General features: G+C 33.5%; 1 long non-coding RNA gene across 1 annotated transcript; it reads right to left on the bottom strand.

Annotated features, from left to right (window-relative positions):
- Positions 1–2,777: 2,777 nt before the first annotated feature.
- Positions 2,778–8,095, bottom strand: LOC145686667 (uncharacterized). The gene is made up of 3 exons (XR_014131633.1): positions 7,999–8,095; positions 5,516–5,567; positions 2,778–2,973 (listed from the first exon to the last, which is right to left on the bottom strand). It is a non-coding gene; the product is annotated as an uncharacterized LOC145686667 (long non-coding RNA).
- Positions 8,096–8,568: the final 473 nt, after the last annotated feature.

Below are 8,568 nucleotides of genomic sequence, written 5' to 3'. Positions count from 1 at the left end.
TAAATATTCCTCTTATTACATTTGGGATGATATTGTCGGACATAAGGAGCAACCAAGGCAAATCAGTTGACGGGGATTTTATTTTCTGTTCCTGATTTGGCATTTTTGTGGGACATATGCTAAAGTATCAGAATGTGGTTCCTGTACCGTTACCAGAAAATACATAATTTTCTTTACAAATATCGATAATTCATACTAAGTATTGGTACCAGTACCATCATTCTTGTATCAATATTTGTAGACTGCATGGAGTTTTGTGTAGGAAGTGAAATATATAAATACTGAAGGGAAAACAATGCACAGAAACATTATGTTCGTATGTTAAACATACTTTTTGTCTGTTGTGCAAAATATCCTCACACATGGGGTTACTTTCATACCGAACTTTATATTTCAATAACTACGGTCATACTAAATGTTTACTAATGCACTTGCACAAATGTTTTCCTGGATATAGTATACGTAAGACCGTCTGAGTTCCAGAAGAAGCTGGACGCTCATACTTTTAGGGATTATTCATTGAGTATCTACGAACTTAGAAAGGGGGTAACAAACCCACTTTCATTTACTTATCCACTGATACGAAAATAAAAAAGAACGTACCTATTTGCCCTTGTACTTTATATGCTATAGCGCATTACATTATATGCAACAAGGATTTTGGTCTGCATCATGATATAAATTTAAAAATATTTAACATTTTTCGAATCGAAATCAACAAAATTTATTCTAGAAAGTAAAAATAGAATGTTAAGCACATATAATGAAGACAACGCAGTGATTTAATTTGGTAACGTATAAATATATAATATGAAGTATCCTCGCGCACGGAAGACAGGGGGTTCTCATGTATACTATTACCGTTTTCCTTATATTACTAGCTATTATATGTTTAAAATACAGCGTTCTAAATCATTGTAAGTTGCTTGGTATTTTCTTTAAAATTCCTTAATTCTGGTGCAAAATAGCCCCGTCTTACAGTATCTAGTTTTGCACTATGCTACAGAGTATTACTAATATCTCACTGCCATACATTGACGTATCTGTAATCAATATTCTACATCGGTGCCATTAATTTCTTCAATAGAGGTGCTTGAGCCACTGGAAAATGTGATTATAGAGTTCATTGTAATCTGGCGGAATGTGCTATGAAGGTTTCGTCACATCTCTTTGAAACATTGTTTGGCACATTTAAAATCCCCTAGTTTTCATTGCTTCATTTTTAAAAATCTTTCTAATTAACATATAGGGACTACAGCTCCTGTAACTCTCGCCTTTTTAATGACATTATTTCTCAGAATTTGCACCTCTTTTACCACGCACTTCTTTCTCTGATTCCGACATTTTGTAAACAAAGACAAAAGACACATGTATATCCTGACCAGCCAACGAGTGCGGGCGGCCGGTTTTGGAACTAAAATGCAAGCAGCAGTGTTTCTAACCGGATTACTTGTAATCAATCTATCAGAGTTCTTTTTGTCCTGTTCGTAATAAATCACTTCACGCATATGCTCAAGTCATGGGTAGATCCAGGGGCCCGGGCGATTGCCTCCCCCCAGAATAGGATATTTTTTATTTTAAAAATAAAATCTAAGAATTTTCACTTTTGTATTATAAATATAAAATAAAACCTAAAATAGGTAGGCCTTACATTTTTTTACGTTGCAGAAGTCAAAGCAATAAATTGCAAGAAATTACTTACATTGGCGTTCTTGCGCAATAAAATGTCCACCTTCGAAATCGCAGGTGGCCATTTCTGTTCTAGAAATTGCAGAAAATAGCTACTTCTTCTTTACTAAAGTTGTCTTACTTTTTTTTTTTTTTTTTTTTTTTTTGCAATACACTCTTACCTTGATTTGACTTCGAATGACCGCTCCCCAAACATTCAGCCTGGATCCGCCTCTGGCTCAAGCTAAGACAAACAGTTTCAAAAGTTATTGAAGTTATTTGCAGAAAATTTTAAGTAACAAAAAAAAAAAAAAAAAAAAACTACAACAAAAATACACCCTCCACATTAACTTGCGAACAAATTAGCGAGTAGCGGTTTGCAGGCTGCTCCTGTTTTATAATGACATCGAAAAAAAAAACGTAATCAATTTTTATACAATCTGCTTAATACACGATAGAAGCTCACTGAATTGTCAATTGTTCTATGTTGTTCTTAAATTGGTAATTCATATATCACTATCCACAATACATCTGCAGTACTGCAAGAATGGTTCATTACAACCACACAACTTACGACGTTCTTTATTAAGTGGAAAGAGATTAGGCTATGCATAACATCCAAACTGCAACTTTTAAATACCGTTGGATACACTGCAGAATGAAACTCTCCGCTCCCCTGTCCCACCGCGCTTGCCAACAAACTGATGTAAACACAACAGCAGCGCCATCCTTCCAAAACCGCACTGCTATCCTGGTCAGGTAATAACTGTAAGCAGTGTTGCCACACACGTACACTAATTATTACTGTGCATGTAGGTCACATACAGTAGATATGATCTTTCTGCATAGTATCAGATCTTTAGATGTAACTTTAATATTGTTGCAGTGGCCGCAGATGAGTTCTATTTCCATAAGGTATAGGTCCTTTACAAGCTACAGAAGAACATTTTTAAACAATTGACTGTGACTTTTTTTTTTTTTGCTATGGTTTATTTACGTACTGTTAAGCAATAGATTGTTCTATAGTTTAGTGACACATAAACTTCTTACAATTACGCTTCTACTACTTGTAACATTTGGTATTTAAGTGTGTAATGAAAGCTAAGTACGATTTTGTCAGTAATCATTTATTAGCCTAGGAATGACTAACAAATCATTATATTCCATTGGAAACAAACTCCTTTAGTGTTTATCCAAAGAAGCCACCGTAGCCCAATTTTCCATAGCCTGCGTACACAGGGAAGCCAAGAAGGGAGATTTGATTGTTATTCTGATAGCTAACTCCGGTGATTCCAATGGGAACAGCTGAAAATAATAATAATGATAAATAAAGTTGCCAAAAATATTAACGGAATATAATGTAAATCATACATGACCTGTTGCCCAAATTAGAACCAAGGAAAAACTAAACAACGAAAACTCTTATATATCTAACGCACCGTCTCCTGTAGCCTAATGGGGCGTTTACACTTGATCGATTTAGTCGCACGGCTAAATCGACTCGCTGCATTTGCGACTAAATCGAAGCAACTAGGCCGAATCAGATCGATGGATGTGTTCAATTGTTTCAACCGAAATTGAATGCTGCTTGTCGACTCGCTCTCCTCTGGTCAATTCGAAATCGACTGGCAATTTTAAAGATGTCCAAGCAAAAAGTAATTGGTACAATTTGCGGTGTTATAGCAGAAGAAAATAGAATCGACCACAGAAAATAGAACGTCTTTCAATTCAGTTGCTAGTCGATTAGTCGCTTTCGATCAACAAGCGATTAAGTTGAAGTCCTGTTTACACGGTCGATTAAGTTGAAAGTGACGTCAATTCAACTGAATCGAACGCAAATCGACTAAGTGTAAACGCCCATAACCGGCATAATCCTGGGACGTAAAACTTAAAGGTTTCAATTTTTTTTTTGTAATTATAGTATTGTAAGTGCTCCAATAAGGAAATCTGAATATACTGACAAACCAGTAATAAATGTATAATGTACAGACCATCTGTCAAACCTACAATGGCAACGGGAATTAATTATCATGAATTCTACTTTATCCATACATTCTTACCTCTTTATATATATATATATATATATATATATATATATATATATATATATATATATATATATATATATATATATATATATATATTCTGTTATAATCTTTATAAATATAATATAATATCCGTACACCACCATGAACATAATATAAGGATGCCCTACAACTTTACCACCATTAAATTATCGTTACATACCATATATATTTGTAAAAGGATATAGAAATTAAGGTGAAGACCTTACGCTCAATACTCAATATACCTGTGGTAATTTAATTCAATATATATATATATATATATATATATATATATATATATATATATATATATATATATATATATATATTGGAACGGCTATAATGCACACGGCTCACGAGCCAATTTCTTACTGAACTGCAGAATAGCTAAGCGTAGCGTAGTCGCTAACGCTCTCGCCTTCGGTTCGATTCCCGGTGGGGGCACTCGGTCGAAAAAGTGTAAACCGCTTTTTCAGGCCAGCCACTCTGAATGAGGTTTTCCTGGGTTTTCCTCATTCACACCAGGCAAATGCCGGGGTGGTACCTAACTTATAGGTCCCAGGCCGCTTCCTTCCCTCCCTTTCCCCGGATTGTGTGCTCGCCGAGGGACGTCATCCCTCATACGTGAAGGGCTAAATGGCCTTAGATGCTGAAAGCCCAGAAATTTAAATCCTAATCCTAATCCTAATATTTTTCGGAATTGAAGTTCCTGTTCGTTCCGGTTCAACTATATAATAGTACTATACGAGCTATACGAGGGGTTATTATAATATATTTTTATGCAGGGTCGGCCTCAGGCAATTTGCCGTCCCGGGCAACAATATAATTTAACATCCCTTCCCTAGAAAGAATATCTTAAGAGCCACGGTGTTAAATACGTTACCCCATCATAATTATAGTAGCATTAGTAAAAACATAAGGTTCAGAAAATAATAATAATAATAATAATAATAATAATAATAATAATAATAATAATAATAATAATAATAATAATAATAATAATATAAGGAGGTCGGTGAGAACGTATAAAGTTTCAGTTTGTTTGTCAGGAATTAACTTTGAACTACAAACAGGCCTATGTATATTAAATAATGAATGTTTTATATATTTCAGTTTTGTATAATTTATGGCATTTTTGCCGCCCCAAAAACTTAGCGCCACATGCAAATGCAAATTTTGCACACATGCGATAGAGCAGACCCTCTTATTGTATTCGTTGTAATACCGTCGTAACATGAATCCTTTGCAAATTCAGCACATTCGCTATGCAATAGTATGTCCGTAAGTGCAGAAGTCCATATTACTAACTAATAACTTTTCCTTTTTAACCTCAATTGAGATTCTATATCTTTAGTTGCAGACCTAACTTCCAGCCACCTGTATGAAGTTTTGCCATCCTGCCATCTGTTATTTTAATGCACCATGTTTCTAGTATTTATTATATCTTAGAGGAAAATGATGACCTTGAAACAACACGCAAACAGTAGTAGACAAATTGGGTTATTTTAATATCATCAGATTTTGCTATGTAATATGGATAATTGTAGTTTTCGAAAACATGAGAAACTTTTCAACATGTTAAATTTTAATACTAGGAAATGAATTAGAAAGAAAACCTCGTGGTTTAAAAGTTCCCGCTGTTGCTTTCGGTGCAGAAGACTTGAGTTCATTCCAGATGGGAATAAATTAAGTTTACATAACATACTAAATTATAGATTCATAGACATACTCTCTGTACTGAAAAGAGTTTATACACATGAACAAACAGGAAACAAACTTACCATTGCTATTTCCGATCAACAGAACCAAGGTTACAACGAAAGCCAGAAAAATCTGTAACAGAAATGTACATATAGATTATAGCACAGACAAAAGGATCAACTGGGATGTGCGAAAACAAATACACCCACTATTTTTTTCAGCATTCTTGAAATTGTGTGTATTGCTATTTATCGTACGTAACTAATCATTTAAAATCAACTACGCGCAACCCAGATTCACCTAAATCTACTACTTTTTGCTTTTTCTATTTTAAAATTACACAGTATTGGATATATTCCCAAGATTAGTAGGTAACAGCGTCAATTAAAACATGAACTTATCAGTAATACACAAATTGCAATTCTTGATTTTAATTCACCGAAGAAGTCACCAAAGGCATTGTTGATTCATGATATTTTTATAGGTACAAAACTAACTATTGATAAATATTAATTAATAGAAATTAATGTCCTATATGAAATAGTTATTGCTTCCATTCCTTAAAGACATTGTTGGTGAAAACGGTCTCAACATAAGAACGTCCTTTCAGTGGGTTCTTAATGCCACACCAAATTTGGTGAAAATGTCCTTTAGGGAAAAATGCAAAAGTTAAAACACTTTTCTTCCTTAGCTCAATAATATCCACTTTAATTCGACTTAACGATTGTTTTAAGGATATAGAACATGTGTCTTCAACGTATGACACGCGGGTCAGAGATGCCCCACAAAGCTTTTTGGTGCGGCCTGCGCTGTTAAAATGAGAACTCCTTTAATTGAAAGTAGATGGCAGAATCTTACAGATCTGAATACAAGCCTAAGAGACGAGAATTGAACCTGTCTCATCTTAAAAAGGAGTCGTCGTGAAGGTGATATGCAGTATCTCAACTCGGAAAGTATATCTCTTTATCATGGGAGAGCTCTGTTTCGTTTCATATCCGGTTTTAAAAATACTGTCTCGTCTCGAAAACTGTATCTGTATCTACTGGAAGAGTTATGTCTCGTCTCGTATCTAACCACGAATATTGTCTCATCTAGTATCTCGTCATGACTTTCTGTCTCGTCTTGCCATGTGAGCAACCATAATATTGTATTATAGCTTAGTAGCCCGCAAGCATCACTGAAATTGTTACTGTAGTTCGCATTGCCAGACAGGTTAAAGAACCCTGCTATAGAACGTGAAAACCAGGGATGGAAAAAGAACCGGTTCTGACCTGCTTTTGAACCGGTTCAGGCACCAAGAACCCATGCTAAAGATAGGAACCTGTCTGGAGCGTTTTCACAAGAACAGGTTCATTTTCCATCCCTCGTGAAAACATTACCCACGATCCTTTTGTTCACTACTTTTGGTTCGTAAGAGGAAGCGCGAGTGAGTGTACAACGAATATGAACTTTCGATATGGGCCACAAATACTTTTCATATATATATATATATATATAGTGGTGGATCCAGGATATGATCATGGAGGGGCTAAACCATAGTTTGCCGCTTTATCCAGTGTAAAACAGGATTGAAGTCCATTTTATCCAGTGTATATCTGAGCGTCAAAGGTTCCATAGCCCCCCTTGGATCCGCGCCTATACATATATATATATATATATATATATATATATATATATATATATATATATATATATATACTTTCTGTTTTTTTTTTTTTTTCAAAAAGGAAAAATTAAATCAAGAAATAAAATATCAACTTGAAATATATTTTCGTCTTAGCCATCCTTACTAGTCTAGTTGCTGGCGCACGGGTTCGATTTCCTATGGGAAAGTCTTGAAATTTTAACGCTGTATGCTTGTTCGGATTCAACCTTAAACTGTAGGTCCGCGTCTTATATAGCCTCACTACTAAAAAGGTATCCTAAAATCACACCAAATTATTTTGTTTTCGTTAGACCGGCGATAATAATGATAATAATAATAATAATAATAATAATAATAATAATAATAATAATAATAACAATTTTAGCAGGTCTTCAAAACAAATACACACTGCATTTAATGAAAGTTTTAAGCGAAAATTTGACAAAGTTCAAATCAAATCTGTTTGTCAATAATTCGGGAACCAAATGTTAGCACAGGAAAATATTTTACATACATATTAATCAAGTTAGAATCATGCCAAATTTAGTCAAGATCAGAATAACTCTGCAGATATAGTAGGATCGGAAAAGGTTTTGTTATTGATTTTTTTTTTTTAAGAAAAGGAAAATTAAATCAAGGGCGAAAAATCTCAATTTACAAACTTTGAATTTTCATTTTCGTTAGATCGATAATAATAATAATAATAATAATAATAATAATAATAATAATAATAATAATAATAATAATAATAATAATAATAATAATAATAATAATAATAATAATAATAGTTTGTTCTAAATCAAATTACTACAAATATTTTTACTGTCAAAAATATTCCCCTGAAATCAATACTGATGACTATATATAGTTTTAGATATACATAAATTTTAATGAGAAAATAAAATAACAGATACAAACCTCTTTGGTAATAGCCATAGTGAATGGTGCTTTTAGTGTAGGCCTATACTTTGTCAATGTGGTTTTCAGAAACCAAATATGAGACTAAAGTGAAATAATAGCGCATATATAGTGAATATGCAGAGCGCAAACGTTAGTCATAAACGAAATTACGAAACAATCAGTGAATCTACTCCTGGTATTTTTTACCTAAGGAAATGTATTTCCTGTTTCCTCAAACTCATTATCTTGATCATTTAATTAGATTATTTTATGCATGAATTATTTTGTATACTAAACGCTTTTGACCATGCGTGATTTATAATTTCCTTATTAAAATTAATGTTTCACAACATTCGTATACCTTTAATATATCACAATCACAATACACGCTTCTTCAAGTAAAAGACACGTGTTACTAAATGTCCTTGTCAATAACGCTGAAAGTTATTATACTCTATTAAACAAATGTTCTTATTCAATACTCCTCAATGTTTATGAACGTAAGATTATCAACTTAATTTTTTTACTCTTGTTTCAAATCACCTTTCGGTTTAGACAATCTTCCTGGAATGGGTACCTCGAGTAACC

This window comes from Thermobia domestica, chromosome 5 (assembly GCF_964235325.1).
Source record: "Thermobia domestica chromosome 5, izTheDome1.hap1.1, whole genome shotgun sequence".
Classification (NCBI taxonomy): domain Eukaryota; kingdom Metazoa; phylum Arthropoda; class Insecta; order Zygentoma; family Lepismatidae; genus Thermobia; species Thermobia domestica.
This window is presented reverse-complemented; position numbering and strand designations above follow the sequence as displayed.